We start from the raw sequence: 17,446 nt of genomic DNA, 5'->3' as shown, positions 1-17,446 counted from the left end.
AGAACAACATGTGTGCCGAATAGTAGAGGGTTTTAAGTAGAAAAAGTAAAGAGCCAAAACAAGTTTGTATCTAGATTCAAGTTCACAAGGCTGCAGAAAGGAGAAAAATTTCAACAAGAAATAAGAGAAAGAGCAGTAAACTAAGGACTGGAGCCCAAGATCTATTTTTCACAATATCCTGTGTAATTCACTAGCATTTCTGGGCCACAGATTTCTCATCTGTAAATGAGTGTGATGGATTGTACATTAGAATTACCTGAGAAGCTCCTAATAAATCTTGATGTATTGATTATAAATGCTGATTTAATTAGCCTGACACAGGGCACGAACAGCCACATATTCTTCTAGAATTTTTCTCCTTTTCTTCCTGCTCTCTTCCATGTGGACATGTCCCTGCTCCTCCAGCCACGACAAAGGGGAAGGGAAGAAGTCAACAGGTAATTTCTTTAGGAGCTCTGATTAAAGGGTTGCTGAGGAAGAAAGCTGCAAGGAAGTTCTACAAATGAATGGAGAGACTTTACATGCTTCCTCTTGACTCATTCCCTCAAGAGCACACTCATATAGACACATATATTCCAATACCTTTTCTACGTCGTTCAAGTGTAACTTTGAATAAAATGACTTACACTCAAGGAAGGTGAAAACTATCACACTGAAATAAAATGTGCCAATTCTGCCAATGTATGAATTGTAAGGGTCAATAATCCATAAACTATTTGGATGATAATTGTAAATTTTGTTAATGTAATGTAATTTTGCACTATTGTATTGTCATATTTTAAAAAAAACAACTCTTAAAAATACCCTGAAACCTAATGCCAAATGTACAGTTTATAGGTTCATGTTATTTCTGATAAGGATTTAATTGCATTGTGCTAATAGTTGTTTAATGCTATTAACTTTCCGTGTGTGTATTGTTGCTATGCAGACCCTACACGGTTGTTTTAAGCACACTAATTAGTCATCTGGATTTTTATAGATAAAAATCACACATTGATCAGAAATCACTTTTATACTTATTTTTTTGTAGAGTATTTTTCCACACTTAAAGAAACATGATTATTTTATATCAAACATCAGCTTTTCTTTAAAATCTTATTTTAGTAGCTAATGCATGTTTGAAATAAGATGTGTTAGAAATTATATGACAATATTAAGGTTGTGTTTATATTAGGTGAAAAAAATGCATGTACTCGGTGAATCATGCAGCTTTGGGGGGACTTACACTGCCAGTTCACACAGAGGCTTTGTCTCAATTCACGTGCATGATTCACGTCCTTTCAAAAGTCCTTTTTAAACATTTGGTACAGTGAAAATGTTATTCTTAGTGCTAGTGAGCCAATAGACAATGCTGCTTTGCTTTTTTTCTAACTTTGCAGCATATTATGGTAAATCCCATCCCCCCCAGATTTTCTTCTTGGAGTTTATTGTTGGCAATATAAATTGTTGGCAAATGATACAATTTACTGTACAGCAACTTTAATATTACAAAGCATGAAGATGTGAAAAAATCATCTTAACTAGTTCCATTCCATGAACACAGTATTCTGGCAGCTTTTTCTATAACCAAGAGTGGTTACTTTTTTTACACTGCCAAAATCAGTACTACTGCCAGGGGGGGAAAAACCCTTGAGGTCAGGTCTGCACAATACTAAATTGGGCAATAATGTAGAATATCTAGGCAGTGTAGATAGTCAATCAATGTAATTGGTAGGGGAAAAAGGTGAACCTAGCCTTTTTATTTAGTAACTTAAGTAATTTAAAAATATATACAAATATGAATTTTGGCTGCAGAAGAGACTTTAAATGCTGATAATTTACAGCAGTCTTTGCAAATAACAAAAAGTATTCCATTCAGGGAAGGGTTTGTTTTGTTTTGCTTCTTTTGTTTTTCAGAAAATATACTTGTACTTTTGAAAGGGCTTAATTCCAAACAGATAATATGTGTGGACCAATCACCCTCCGCCCCCGCCAGTGAAATTAGTCATTCATCATAATATATTAAGGATAGAACATAGCTCGTAGTGACTTAAAATACCAATATAAGCATTTACACTGTTGGAAAGTAATTTCATTGCTATGTTATTAAAACAGCAGGAATCCTATTTATACATTTATTTATTTATTTATTTACAGAAATAGATTGGTTCCTTTGAGTTCAATTTAACAGCTTCAGTGAAGTTAGTATAATGATAAGAAAAGTTGACTCTAGCTACTATTCCAAGTGAAAATCATGCAACTGAGTCTTGCTGCATCCTGAAAGTAAAGCATTAAGTTAAATTATAAATAGCCAGTCCTAGCAATATAGAGGCCAACTACACCTACCAAGTATGTGACATTCGGCTAATGTTGATCTGGGCTCTTCGATTCTTGCCATATTATTCCCTTCATTGATTCAACCTGTAAATAACATAATACTTTATGGCAGCTAAGCAAATATTTTAATAAGCCATGAAAGGCAAGATGCCATAGTAGATCTGTATATTCAGCTATTTGGAGAACTTGTATTTTCCACAAATTAAACTGGAGATGTCATTTGAAATTCCCTTTCCTGAAAAATGCTATCACAACATGGATCACTGCTCATGGATGTCTTTCTGGGCTTATAAATATATGGTGTGATTGCTATTATTTTGTGAAATTTGTTCATCAATTATTAATGACTTAAGCAATCTGTGCTAAGATTCCAAGGCAGAAATAAATGTATAAAAGATCTGAGCCTGTATGTATAAAAAGAAACTCTTTCTTCAGTCATATTTCTTATATTCAGTGTAAGTACCTCACTGATTTAGTACTGAAGTTATTCCTTGGCTATGTAAATAACGATGTTCTATTCAGGCCTAATGAATTCCCGTAATGTGAATATTTAAAATAAAAGAATTCAATTTGAATGTACATTAGTGCTGGTTATTTATTATGCTTATGTTCAAAATAATTCACTTGAGAAGACTCATTTTGATTACATGCAAATCTAGATCCCCTGTATATATTGAATTAAAATTTTAAAACTAAATAAATGTATTTTCCAGATTACACACTCCTTACAAATACAAAATCAAAAAGGACAGCCAGTGTACATATGTAAACTGTTCTACAGTAATTTGTTTTCTTACTCTTGCATTGTTTTAATGGATTCAAGGCTACAATTAAATCCATTAGTGATTCGGGCTTGTATCCATTAATGATTTGGGGAATAGGAGAATCTATCCAATTCTCTGCTATTACATACTCTCTTGATTGTTTTTATTCTGGCCTCTAGAATCAATAATTACTAATAAACTAAGATCTCAAGTATATATATATATATCCATTACAGACTTCTCCCTTCAGCCATATACTTCTATCTTACAATTGCCTATTGTCATCTAACTTCCTGCAGATACATTGACTAGGATACTCCTCTGTGAGGGGATTCCAACATCCACTCCCCCCAATCTTTCTTTCACTTAATGGCACTATTATAAATTATGTTGCCCAAGTCAATAACTTAGAAATCATTCTGATTCTCTCTTTTCTTTTTTCCAACATAATGAATTGACGATAAAATGTTTCTTAAACATGTCTCTTTTCTTCTAGTCCACTGCCATTGCTCCATTCAGTCAACAGCTGTAGTGTTGATTAATCAGTAATTTTTCCAAAATGTCACACACTTATTAGGGTCTTTCATTGGTTCCATATTTTTAGCATGGATTCTTTATTTGGTGCGGCTTATATACTGTCCTTTAACATTTGAATTCTACCAAATTTTCTAGCTAAGCCTACTTTGCTCCTTTCTTGTATTATCCTATTACATTTCCTCAGCTATGATACCTCCCACACCACCCAGAGCTCAGGCAGTTTTTCTGCCCAGTGAACTCTCAGCTTCCTTAAGATTACACTCAAGGGTCATATTCAGTATGATGCAAAATATATTCCAAATGTAAAATATTTCACAGGTGTTCAAAGGCCAAGAAAACATGTAAGGTGATTAGCATTTTCATGGAAGAAGTAAGCTGTGGAATAGTCCTGGAAGGAAGAATTTAGTTAGACAAGCAGACAAGACATGTGGATAGAACTTCCAATGGGGATATGAACAAAATCTTGGAAGTAAAATACATTGAATAAATCTGGCTGATTTTAAAGGTATATTCATCAAGAATAGTATTATATAAGACATAAGTGAGATTAAAAGAAAGGTCAAAATATGGGGAGTTTGACACTCAAATTGATGAATTTAGGCTAGGTTGGTTCATTTGAATTCAGGTTGTTTGATTTGATTTATTGTGCAGAATGACATAAAATTATTGAAAATTTATGAGCAGATGTATGGTGTATGAAAAGCCACAAAACACATTTTGTTAAAATGTAAATTAGCATCATAATGTCTTATTCACCCTCATGGCCCATTCCAGTGTATTTTAATGAACAGTATCTCCCTTTTGCTGAGAGAAGCAGTGTGGTTCTCAAATTGTCTGGATTCCGAGGCTGGACTGCTCACATTCATCTCTCAGCTCCTTTATTTACAATTGTGTGGCCTTGGGAAGGTTAGTTCTTCTCTCTTCACCTCAGTTTTCTTATACGGAAGGCAGGAATAATAATGCCACTTTCCTTATATAACATCATTGTAAAGGTTAAATGAGTTAATACACATAAATGATTTACAAAAGTATCTGACACTGTAAGCACTCAATAACTTAGCTCTAATTTAAAAAGATGTATGTTCACAATATATCTTTCCTTCAGTTCCTCTGGTCACTCTTAAACCATCTAAACATACATTGTTTCCTTAAAAACTTAGATCTCCAAATTACTGCTCTATGCTTGAGTAGAGAGGGAAAGGTGGTTTTAAGCACAGAGAAGAGTCCAAGAACATAACTGGATGCCTCCTAGAAACAGAATATTGCATTTTTGGTAACCTATACTCAGTGGTCAAGTACTCTGAAATAAAAAATTCCATAAAGAGCAGAGTCTGCTCTGGGAATTATTATATCTGAAGTAAGCTGGTGATAGTGGTAACTCAAAATTTATCATATTGCAAGCAGTCTGATTACATTTTTGAGCATAGAACTAGCTTGGTAAAAAATTAAACTCTTTCCATATGGGTTATAGTGTTTTGTCCTCCTTGTCTTTTATTTCCCCTTTCTCTTACATTGTAAAAGGAAATTTAAAAAATACCTTTAATAATGGATATGTTGCCACAAGTCAGCAAGAAAATAAGCTCAATTCCCAGAAGCCAAAACAAGGACACGCATACCAACAGCACACATTCTAGTAAAAGAGACCAAATAGATTATCCTTGAAGCTTTAGTGTCCCTCTGCGATTGCCCCATGACATTAAATATTAAGCCCAAAAGCTATAGACAAACCAAAATCTCAGAATTTTAATTATTCAAAGCATAATTACTTCAAGAAGAAATTCTATTTTTAGTCTATGACTTTAGAATCATAAGAAAACATTTGTATGGCCATTTGGCCATTTTTTAAATTTGTTGACATATGTTATTTATTTTAGTAAATGACCATGTTTGCAAATGATCATTCAGACTGAATACTGAATCAAATGGTGTCCCTTAAATCTAAGTCCCAAATTATGTTAGTGCCAAACATTCATTCTTTGCAGCGCTCATTGAGTAAAAATTGGATCACTGGTCAGAAACATTTGAAAAATGCTTTATAAAATATTCCTTTTTAAGAGATTCACAATGCCCTTTCATATAATAAAGTCACTGAGATATCCTTCAATAAAGGACTTTGTTTACTTTTTATTTAACCTGGCATTTCCCAAATATATTTTGTCATAGAAGCTCTGTTTTCCTATAATGTTAATTTACCTCCCAGACAAGTAGTGGTCCAAGTAAGACCAGTTGCTTTTTGCTTTAATATTAAATATAACCTGGGTTCAACATCATAAGACAGTGGAGTCTGACCAGTCCTTCCTGATGCCAGCCTTTCCTATTGGATTGTGATGCACCTAGTCTAGCCCAGACCTAACAAAGTCTCTTTTGTTCATTTTGACTCTTAGGATTCATATTCTATGCCCATCCTGGAAATAAACAGTCCTCTTGAGAGGAAACTCCAACACACTATATAGATAGATATCTGATCTGCTTCAGGATTTCTAGTCTGGACTCTCAGTTAGAGTTAATTAAAAATCTTAATAGTAGTTCCATTAGTTATTCACCAAAACACCAGAGACCATCCATCCATTTCCCTCATTAGACTACAGCAGAACTCTTACCCTAGTCCACTATACAAACAGTCAAGGAAATTAAAAGCCCATTTTATATCTTGGCATTTGTGATTGTTAGGAATAAAAATATACTAACCCTGAATTCAGTATAAAACATATCTTATAACAGTGAATTCTACTGAACAAAGCTCTTAATCCTATTTCTTTCTCCCTGCTCCTTACCCTAATCATCTCCGGCCTCAAATGTCTTTCAGATATGGTCTTGTTCACTGTGGCAATACAGGGAAAATTAGGAAAACCTGAGACCTAGAATTAGTTCTGCCAACTGAATCAAAGCAGGTACCAGAGAGGTAGAACAAAATTTTAGATGCTAAAAGAAAGTTTACTCCAGAAAATAATGCATTATATGATTTCCCCAAGTTAGGACAATAGACAACAAATGATAGTCCAGGGACAAGCAAGGGATTGGCATAATGCAGAAAGGAGGAGCAAAGACATCTATATCTGTGAAATGAAGTGTCAAAACAGGGAGGCAGAACATGGCATAGAAGGCAGGAGCAGATGTCAGGAAGAAGAGAGGGGAGGGAAGACAGAGTGGCTGGGATCCAACTCACCCAAGAGAAGAATCACCAACGGCAGACGTGGATTCTACGGACATATAATTTTTACACTCTGCACTAAGTAAATGTTAGAATATTTAGTATTTTTAAAAGACCTTTCTCTTCAAACTAAACAAGAAGGATAAATTCAGAAGATAATTGTTTTCCTCATTTCATGAGTAGGAAAAAGTAAATAGCATCAAAATAATAATAATTTTAATGTAAAATCAACTATAATTATAAAATCTAACTGAATCTGTTCTGTATGTCTATTTGTGTGTGTATGTATGTGTGTGTGTGTGTATGTGTCAGTGTAGAAACTAAACTGATACAAGGGGATGTTAATTTCTTAATTCAGCCTTTAAGAATTATATTTCCACAAGTAAATTGTAAGGATTTTTACAGCATGTAAGGTGATCATCCAAGTCTACTTTCATTTTAGAAATGAAATCCCCAGTAGTGGGATTGCTGAATCAAATGGTAGGTCTACTTTTAGTTCTTTGAGGTATCTCCATACTACTTTCTATAGAAGTTGTACTAGCTTGCAATCCTACCAGCGGTGTATTAGTGGTCCTATCTCTCGCTTTCATGTCAACATTTGTTGTTTTGGGACTTTTTGGTAAAAGCCATTCTCACTGGATTTATGAAGAAGACTCACAAAGCAATCACAGAAACAACAAAAATAAATAAATGAGACATGATCAAATTTAAAAGCTTCTGCACAGCCAAGGAAACTATCATTAGAGAGAATAGACAACCTACAGAATGGGAGAAAATATCTGCAAGCTATACATCTAGTAAAGGTCTGATAACTAGAATCAATACAGAACTCAAAAAAAAAAAATCAGCCAGAAAACATCAAGCACCCCCATTCAAAAATGGGCAAAGGACATGAATAGAAACTTTTCAAAAGAAGATAGACTAATGGCCAAGAAACACATGAAAAAAATGCTCAACATCTCTAATCATCAGGGAAATGCAAATTAATGAAAGTATTCTTAAATGGCTTAAGGAACTCAAGGTGCCAATCCTCTTGAGAGTTCTGGATTAGGAAAAGGAAAGCCTGTAGGTAGGTATCTTAGCAGTGTTCTATGGATGTGGGTAAGACTTATGTGAGCATGGATGTCTGTACATGTGTCTTGATGCATGGGTCTGTTTTTGTGTGGGTGCTCATGTGTATATGTATGTATCTGTGTCGTGTGGGGGTGGGGGATTAGGGGTTCTTTTCTTTTTCTCAGCTTCATGCTTAATTCTTCTCACTAGACATAAAATCATCACACTTCTTAAGATAGATGGAGGGAGTTGACAACTCCTCAATCTGAGGCTACAACATGGATCCAGCCACATATAGGCACTAAACATTTCCTGCTGTCCTTCCTCTAGGTGAGTACTCAGAGATAAGAAGTTATTTATCTGAGCAGACTTCCCTCTAATGACTACGTAGCTAAATCTCTATGACAGCCTTCCCCAAATGTGTATCCCACAATGATCCCAATAGTTTTTCTCCAAATAAAATAAATAAATAAATAAATCCTAGTCAAATGCACATGATTATAATAGTAAATGTACACTGAGGGCTTTCCATGAACCAGCCAGTATTCTAAGTATTTTGTATATATTATTTCATTTAATTCTCACAACACTACAGTTCTACCATTACCTCTATTTTTCCCAACCAACAAGTTAGGAAATTCATCTACGTTTATACAGCTAGAACGTGGGAGAGTCAGAATTTGAGAGCAAGTCATCTAACTCCAGGGCCTCAATGCTCAATCAATAAACTCTACTGTTTGAAATCACTGGGTTAAATGAGGCTGAACCAATAATTAATTGGTTGATGATTGACTGAATTGATATTTGCTGTAGAATTTCTTACTATTTTTAACATGTTATTGTGAAATATGACTTTTCTAGAACAGGATTTACCATAAACTCATAAATATTATATAATCTTATCATTTTAAAAATCATTTTTATTTCTAGAAACATTCTTTGGGAAATATTTCTATAACTTTTTTTCCTTTCTGGGTTAATAGAATAATATATACAAATTATTGAGCCATAAGTAAAACTGAACAAAAATTAAGTATATTTATTTTCAGGTTTAATTTTAATTAGTTATAGGATTCTCTTCATGTAGGTTCAAATTTAATGAATGTGTCAACATTGGTAGATAAAATCAAATTCGTGGAAACAACTCAACTTCTTAAATTATTTTGAAAAATCAACATAAAGAAAAATAAAGTAGCTCATTTTCAACAAATAACTGGAAACAAAATGTTAACTGGTTCATGTATAGGACATAATGCTTCAAGAATTTGTAGTTCAGAGAAATAGTAACTTAGGAGGTTTATAATTTAGTTAAACTCTTGGGTGATAAATTTATAACAAATTCAAAATGAAAACTAAAGAAGCAGTTCCTTTCTAGAAGTACTTTTTATGAAAGATAATCAGTATCCCTTCTCACACACACAAAAAAAATTTGCTCATTTAACAAACATTAATGTAGTCTCTACTGGATGCACAAAACTGTTCTGTAATTTTAGAAGACAATAGATAAATCAGATGTACACTCTGTCTTCATACCTTTCACGACTTATCCTCAGATGGATAACTGCTACACTCAGGGGAGAAACCACATTCCGAGGAGGGAGAATTGCACATGAGAAGATAAGAAAAGGCTACAGAAAGGACAAAGCATTTAAACTGGACAGGAGAGGTATTAGGACAAGAAAGAAATGAATTCTAAGCAAAGGGAACATCATGACTTAAGTGTAGAAAAGGGGAAGTGCAGACAAGAGGAAAAAATAACTTAGTTTAATCGTAGCTTTGTGTGTGTGAAATGAGGAATAAGTAGTGAGACATAGAGGACTAGTGGAAGCTAGGGTACTCTCTAGAGCAGAACCGGCCAGATAGCCAGCACAGCCTGATGGTGGTGAGCACAGGCTGTGGAGCCTGAAAGTGTCATCTTGCTTCCAGGAGCCACGGGTCTCACCAGGGCTGATTTTTCTCCCCAAGGGACATTTTGCAAATTCTGGAGACATTTTTAGTTGTCATAATTATTTTAGTGTACTACTTAATATTTAGTGCTGTAATAACTTAAAAGATTTAAACTAAGACTACATTTAACATTTAAGACAGTGACAGTATATTAAATAGCTTCAACACACTGCTTATTGACATTTAAGGGGAAAATATCATGACTTTCATTTCTGAAATCAATGGACTAAATGTTTCAGAAAAACTTCTTTTGAACATGACTAAGCAGTTGGATGAACTATAAAGATCATCTTCTGAAAATCATCAAATAGTTGGTTGATAAAGAATTAAAAGGTCAAGACACTGGAAAGGATATGAATTCAGTGATTTTAACAAGGCAAATGGGAAAACTTTGCTCTGGGGCATTGTCCAATCATAAATTGGTTACCACCAAAAGCTAAGCTGCTTTTTATTTTATGCATTTTTAACATCATCACAAGTCTTGAGTTACAAAAATCAGCATTGAAGACCAATGAACAGTGCAATCCTGCTAAACTTCACTGACTGCATTCATTGGGATCCAAAGAGCCAAATGCCAGTTGTAAAAGAGAAGGAACTAACTTTGCCAGACTACAGCCAGATCATCTGAATAAACCAGAAAAGTTCATACTCAAAGCATAGTTTCAAGTTATGCAGCCTAATCGTGACCCCAGAGACCCAGCAGAGCCATAAAAATCTTTTCTAAAGGAAAATAAACCATCTTGAGCTACCAATTATTTCTATAAATTATCTTCCTGATGCAATGTTCATTACACAAAAACAGGCAAATGAGGACACTAGTCATGAATGAAAAGCAAGCAAAATCACTTCCACAAAGTCAACAGAAACAAATAGAAAAGATCACCGAGTAGAATATACACAGTTGGTAGTCTTGAGAGGCAAAGGCAGCCAGCTATATTTGCAGAGCAGAGTACCAAATAAAAGGAGAGAGAGAAAGAGGGGAGCTCTGAGGATCTGCAGAGGATCCCCTGATCCTCTGATCAAAACACATATGTAAGGAAATTACCTGAGGCCAGGAAAAAAACAACCTGAAAGGATTAGCAGGTACAATCCTTGGAAGTAATGCAAGACTGGGACTAGCTTGTGTTCCTACCAAATGAGAAAGAAAACTCTTGAAATTTACAGGTCTTCCTGTAAAGGGCTCAGGATATATTGCCTCAGTGGAGGAAATACTATTCCAGAGTAAAGGCTGCTCTGATTCTGCCTGACAACGCTTAAAAGAAAGTCTTAACAGAATCAAACAATTTCCAATTAATTTAACTGTCCACAACTAAGCTGAAGAATATTTACAGGAATTGAAAATATCTATTATCTAACCAGATAAAATACATAATGTCTGGCATCAAGTCAAAAGTTAAATCCAAATTATGCAGGAGAAAGTAAATAATAAAGATGAGAACAAATATTAAAGAAACAAGAAATGGAAGATTTATAAAGAAAATCAATGAAACCAAAAACTGATTCTTAGAGATGATTAATAAAATTGATCAATCTCTGACTGGACTGACCATGGAAAAAAAAGACAGAAGACATAAATTGCCAACATGAGAAATGAGAGAAATTACAGGATTACAGGACAGATTCTAGAGGTATTAAAAGGCTAGTGAAGGAATATTATGAACAACTCTACCAATAATTTGACAACTTAGATGAAGTTGAAGGACACAAACTACCGAAGCTCATACAAGAAGAAAAAATAATCTGAATAACCCAATACCTATTTTCAACTTTAATTTGTAGTTAAAAACCTTCCCACAAAGAAATTTTCAGACCTACATTGCTTACTGGAAAACTCTATGTAAACTCTTTCAAAAATTCAAGAGGATATGTTTATTGTCTTGGCTGCAGTGATAATTTCACAAATGTGTATGTCAAAACTTATGAAATTGTACCCTGTAAATACATGTCAATTATACATCAATAATTTATTTTAAAATGTTTTAAAAATTATGTTCCCAGTAAATAGGCAATAAACAATTTTCACAGGAATATGTCCAACATTTAGTAAAAAAATGACAAGAAAAAATATTAAAATATTATTTTATGGTTCTTACCAATTTTAAAAATATAAAGATCAAATAAATGCTGACAAAGTTGTGGTAAGACTGGTGTATTCACATATAAACTGGGGGAATTATAAACTTTTTTACTCATATGGAAAACAACTTGGTAATATATGTCATTGATAGTTCTTAGAAATTGCTTAAGTGAAATGATATATAACTAAACCAACTTTTTTTTCATTTACATTATAACAAAACAATGTTGAAGAGGACCTGCTGTACTTGTTTCTCCTAAAGTTGCAGTTCCCAAGAAGCTGTATTATGGTAATACATGAGATGTGTGTGTGTGTGTGTGTGTGTGTGTGTGTGTGTGTGTGTGTGTATCAGCTGTCATGAATAATTTAATTCTCATTTTTCCAATAAAATTTATTTTAACATATGTTTTAAGAAAATGATTTGACTGGATCAAGATGTTTACTTTATTATGCAGAATAGAAAAATGGAAACAATTTAAATACTAAACAGTAGGAGAGGTGTTATAAATCATGTTGCTGATACATTAAGAAATTCCTTGTAAGTCAAAGAAAAGTAAATGATTGAACAAGTGAAACCACAGATGTCAATATTACACATATGGTATAATTACAACTATTTTAAGTTTATATTTATGAGTGAGTGAGACAACAAAATCTGGATATAACATCTCAAAATAAAGAGAGTTTTGTTATGGTGGGGACAATACTGGTGATTTTTAAATGTTGATGTCATTGTTAACATTTGTTTTAATAGAAAAAACGGCACTTGTTTCTTACAATGTAGATTTTCTCTATTTCAAGTTATTAATTCTTTGAAATAATTTTCTATTAGTGATCATAATTTTCAGTTTCATCTATACTTTTTTCTCTTAACATCATCAGAGAGCTGAAGTAGGGACTACAACCAGAGAACAGTGTGAAGCCCTAACGCAGACCATAACCTCATTAACACGACACTTATCAGCTGAGATAAGAGTCCATGAACAAGAATGCAAGAGAGATACTATGAATGAAAAAGCCTGCTGTGAAGATTACATTCTGTGTTGTGCACTAAAAATAGTAATGTTCATGAGAAAACTAACAAAAACAATAATACTAATAAAGATCTTTGCAAAAATATTCACAGAAATTTGCATCCTGCATCTTGGTCAGTTGATCCTCACTGGCAGTGTAGATCCTTGAATGTATTTGCTTCAAATAGAATCTCGTTTGACTAAAGGTAAAAAACAGTCTCAAGATGCAGCTTTTTTTTTTTTTTTTTTTTGCATTTCTCTCAAAATAAAGAAAATACCTTCAATGTTTCTTAATCTGCGCTTACAGCAGCTTCATGGCACAGCCTAACTTTGAAGAAAACTTAGTAGATCTGGAAACCACAAAATATTCAGTAGCTCTGCATATTGCTAAACTTTTCTCTTTAACTGTATAAAACCTTATTTCTGCATGCATCAAAACATTTTTCTACAGTAGGGAGAATCACTTAGGAACCAACTCTACTTGCTCATTTTTATATTGGCGTCATTTCCCTATATTCTCATAATCTATAACCTAATTTGCATTACAGAACACATGTTCAAGTCACTTCAGCTATTCTATTAGGTTACTTATCTCAACATGTTATACTATAATGCATTGTAGGTCCATGGCTTTTTTTGCAGAATTCATAGAAATTTCTTAAATCGTGCTATTTGTAAATTTACAAAACTTTTAGAAATTACCTAATAGAATTGCTATGAGAACTAAGTGAGTGCATGTGTTTATAGTATTTAGCACAGTAAAATATTTATTATCATTATCATTTTCTGTAGTAGAAAAATGGAGTTCTAATAAACCAAAGCTATCAGAGCTAGGTAGCTGTTTTAAACACTATCATGTTGCATACGGAAACATGATAGAAAACATTGTATCAAGAATGTACATTTTTGTTATTAGCATTATTAAACTTGCCTTTGTCAGAAATATAATTAATCCAGAATTGGTTTTATTCAGTATTTGAAAGAAGTTGACTTTTGAAGGGAATGTGTTGATTTTAAACTAATATTAACATTAGTGCCTATTTATTAATGCCTGACACAGTTATTCAAAGTCATTATTAAAATAAGCTAAAAACTAAATTGAGAATACAAAAGACTTTAAAAAACATTGATCAATTCCAATTTAGTGTCAAAAATAGAATCTATACTACAGTGAAATCTGGGAAAATTCTCGGCACACTTAAGGAATATTTTGGTGTCCACTAAGTCATCTCCTTCAAAAGTTATCATGGAACAAACAGACAAGCAGATAAAAAAGTGAATAAATAATATAAAATATCAAATGGTTACATTAAAATAAACAGACTCACTGCTTTACAAAGCTAGAAATAATTTCAGCCATCATTCGGCCTAATTCATTCATTTTATAAAGAAATTGGAGTTCAGGGAAGTCAAATAACTCTCAAAATTAGACTTTCATGATTGGCAGAATTTAAATCCTAGTGTTGTGCCCATTCATCACCTTCTTGTGTGTGTGTGTGTGTGTGTGTGTGTGTGTGTGTGTGTGTGTGTAATAGAATCTTGCTCTGTCACCCAGACCACCCAGACTGGAGTGCAGTGGCACCGTCATAGCTTACTGCAGCTTCCAACTCCCAGGCTCAAGTGATACCCTGGCTCAGCCTCCCAAGTAGCTATGATTACAGGCACTGGCCAACATACCAGACTAAGTTTTTTAACAAAATTATTTTTTGTAGAGACAAGGACCCCACTGTGTTGCCTAAGCTGTTCTCAAACTCTTGGCCTCAAACCATCCTCCCACCTCAGCCTCTCAAAGTTCTAGAATAACAGGCATGGGCCACTGTACTCAGCCCCATTCACCTTCTGTATCATGGCAAATAAGAGAAATCACAAAATGGAGCATACTACCAATATATATGCAATGGTCAAGACTAAAATGTTATTTGTAAACCAAAGTACAAATTATAGTTCAGAACAGTTTTTCTCTTCTTTCTTAGTTAGAAAATCAATTATATTCATGAGTCGCCAATGTCAAATTAAAATATCTCATGTATTACATGTTGACCACCATTATTCTTTTTGTCCTTCCAGCCAACTTTCAGTCAAAATGTCCATGTAAATATAGTTGTGATTAGAAAAATCCGTAAATAATTATTTTTAAAATGTTGTGACTTTAATCAAAATGGTTAAATATTTTATCTTCATTAATCCTCCATGCTTTAGTTATTAATTAGCATTAGGTCTTCCATTTGTATTATGTATGTATTATATATGGGAGTATTGGTAAAATTATAATCTAATAGGAAATATTCATTTAATTCTTCACCACAAAATCATCTTCAGTAGAAAGAAAAAAATAAAGTGATATGATCAAAGCATTAATCTAACTATTTATATTTTTCTTAAGAGTTAGAAGAGGTTTTATTAATAGAAATTATTGAGTTTCAGTATCAACTTAGTAATGAAGAAACTATAACCCAGAGATTATTCACAGCTGTAGGGCTATTACAGTAAGAACATAAATATAATTCTTACATCTTGCTTATTCTTTTCAGAGCTGAATATATTTTAACATATGTATCTGAAAATTTAAAGCCCCAGGATTGGGTTCTCAAGCTGATAACTACATAACTATAAACCTTGAATGATTTTATCTCATTTTAGATAGTATAATAAATAAAGTAGGATGTCAGATACTTGCAATAGAGCTTATCTCAGCTTCCCACCTTCAACTACGTTTACTGAATTTACTAATATATGTTACAAGCAGGGTCCTATTCTAGAAGATACAACAAACCTGATGATTGAAATAAAACAGAGTGATAATAAAAATGGGAGGACAGGTGTAAATAAATCTTTTATAAGAAGGCTTGATGTGTAAAAATTAGAAGTGTCATTTTTTGAAAAGGAATAAATATATTATGAAGGTGGGTAGTTGCAGTGGATTAAAGAGAAACTCGAGGAGTGTAATTTACTAGAAACAAAAAAAAACAAGGCATATTTAACCACAGACAGAGAGATAATCTTCTCTCATGCATATAATTACCCTGGAGGTTCTAGTGGGTAAGAGAAATGAGAATAAAATGACATTTTTCATAAAAGATATGGAATGTCACTTTTTGCTTAAACACCAGATGGCAAAATCAGTAAGCATGGGGCTTCCCATACACCTAGGGCCCCTAGCACCTTACCTAGAATAAGATGAGGAAAAAAGTCCTCTACAAATGCCCCAGATTAGAAACACAAAAACACAGAGATTGAGGGGGAAGAGGAGGTAAGTGGACAGACAGACATACAGACAGACATTGCAAACATTCACTTTTCTAACAATGAAGCAGTTACCTAGGGTGGTCTCTTGTTATAGAGCTTCCAACAGTCACCTCTACCTTCTTCTAATTCAGGTCCCTACCCAATTCCATTTCAGTCTGCCCCATCATGGACTAGTGGTTCAAGACTCTAAAAATGTTTCCATGTTCCAGTAGACTAGTTTAAAACCTGTCAGTGTCACAACCTTAAAAGCAGTAAGCTTCATAATGAGCTGGAATGAAGGAGAAGCATCAAACTCTCACAGATACCCATCTGTCCACCAAAGCTGTCTCTGTAACTTAAAAAAAAAAAGTAGTTAATGCCAGAATTCAAAGATTACTAAATTTAGAATAGCTAGAAAAGAGTTAATTTTTCAGATATATAAATAGTGGGTTATTTTCATACTAAATTTAATCATTTGCTTCAAATTAATAAATATGTATTTGGGCCAGATGTTCATTGGTATTATGGAAGATTATAATTCATGTACTTGCAGATTGTCTTCATATACAGGCAACAAGACAAATGATACAGACATACCCACATTCTGATGTCATGGATTGTTCTAGAGTAAGGAAACCAGACCTTCTTTGGCTCAGAATGGCCTACAATACACATCATCAGAAGAATTAGCTTTCATCCTCTATCATTGTATACCACTATAAATTCAGGTTGTCTCCACATATTATTCGTTTTCTTACAAACGACCATGGAGAATAAATCCAAACAACTCATTTTCAGATGAAGAAACTGAGGCCTCTATTTGGAGGATGTGCATGGACCCTACAATCAACAACAACAAAAAAAAACAATTAAAAACAGTCTCCTTTGTGTTATGAACATTCAAAATGCCCTTTTCTAACATTTTGAAAATATATTAAAAATCCCATAAATATGTACAATTACTATATGTCAACTGAAGATAAAAGGGGGGAAAAAGTCTCCTGACTCTCCTACATTGCTCATGGAAGTACTGATACACCATATGTCATTCAATGGCTCACATTAGGCAGTGATGAGGTTGAGTTTCTCCATTCAGTTTTGATCTAGTAACCTTGAGAATTTACACCACTTAAGTTTTATTACCTGGAAATTACGTCTAATTTATCTCCACAAATACATTGGAATCGAATAAACGTAATGTAAATCAGTAATCAGGTGGTTTTAAGACCTCCTTTAATTAGACCTGTGGTAATTTGTGTAACAAATATATCACTGTGCAATCAAATTAATGTATATAATAATTCTACAGTGGCTCCTCTGCCATTGGAAGACTGTAAGGCATGCTGCATACCAAGTAGTATCA

This window comes from Microcebus murinus, chromosome 5, assembly GCF_040939455.1.
Source record: "Microcebus murinus isolate Inina chromosome 5, M.murinus_Inina_mat1.0, whole genome shotgun sequence".
NCBI lineage: Eukaryota > Metazoa > Chordata > Mammalia > Primates > Cheirogaleidae > Microcebus > Microcebus murinus.
The sequence above is the reverse complement of the archived record's forward strand: the minus strand, read 5'-3'. Positions refer to the sequence as shown.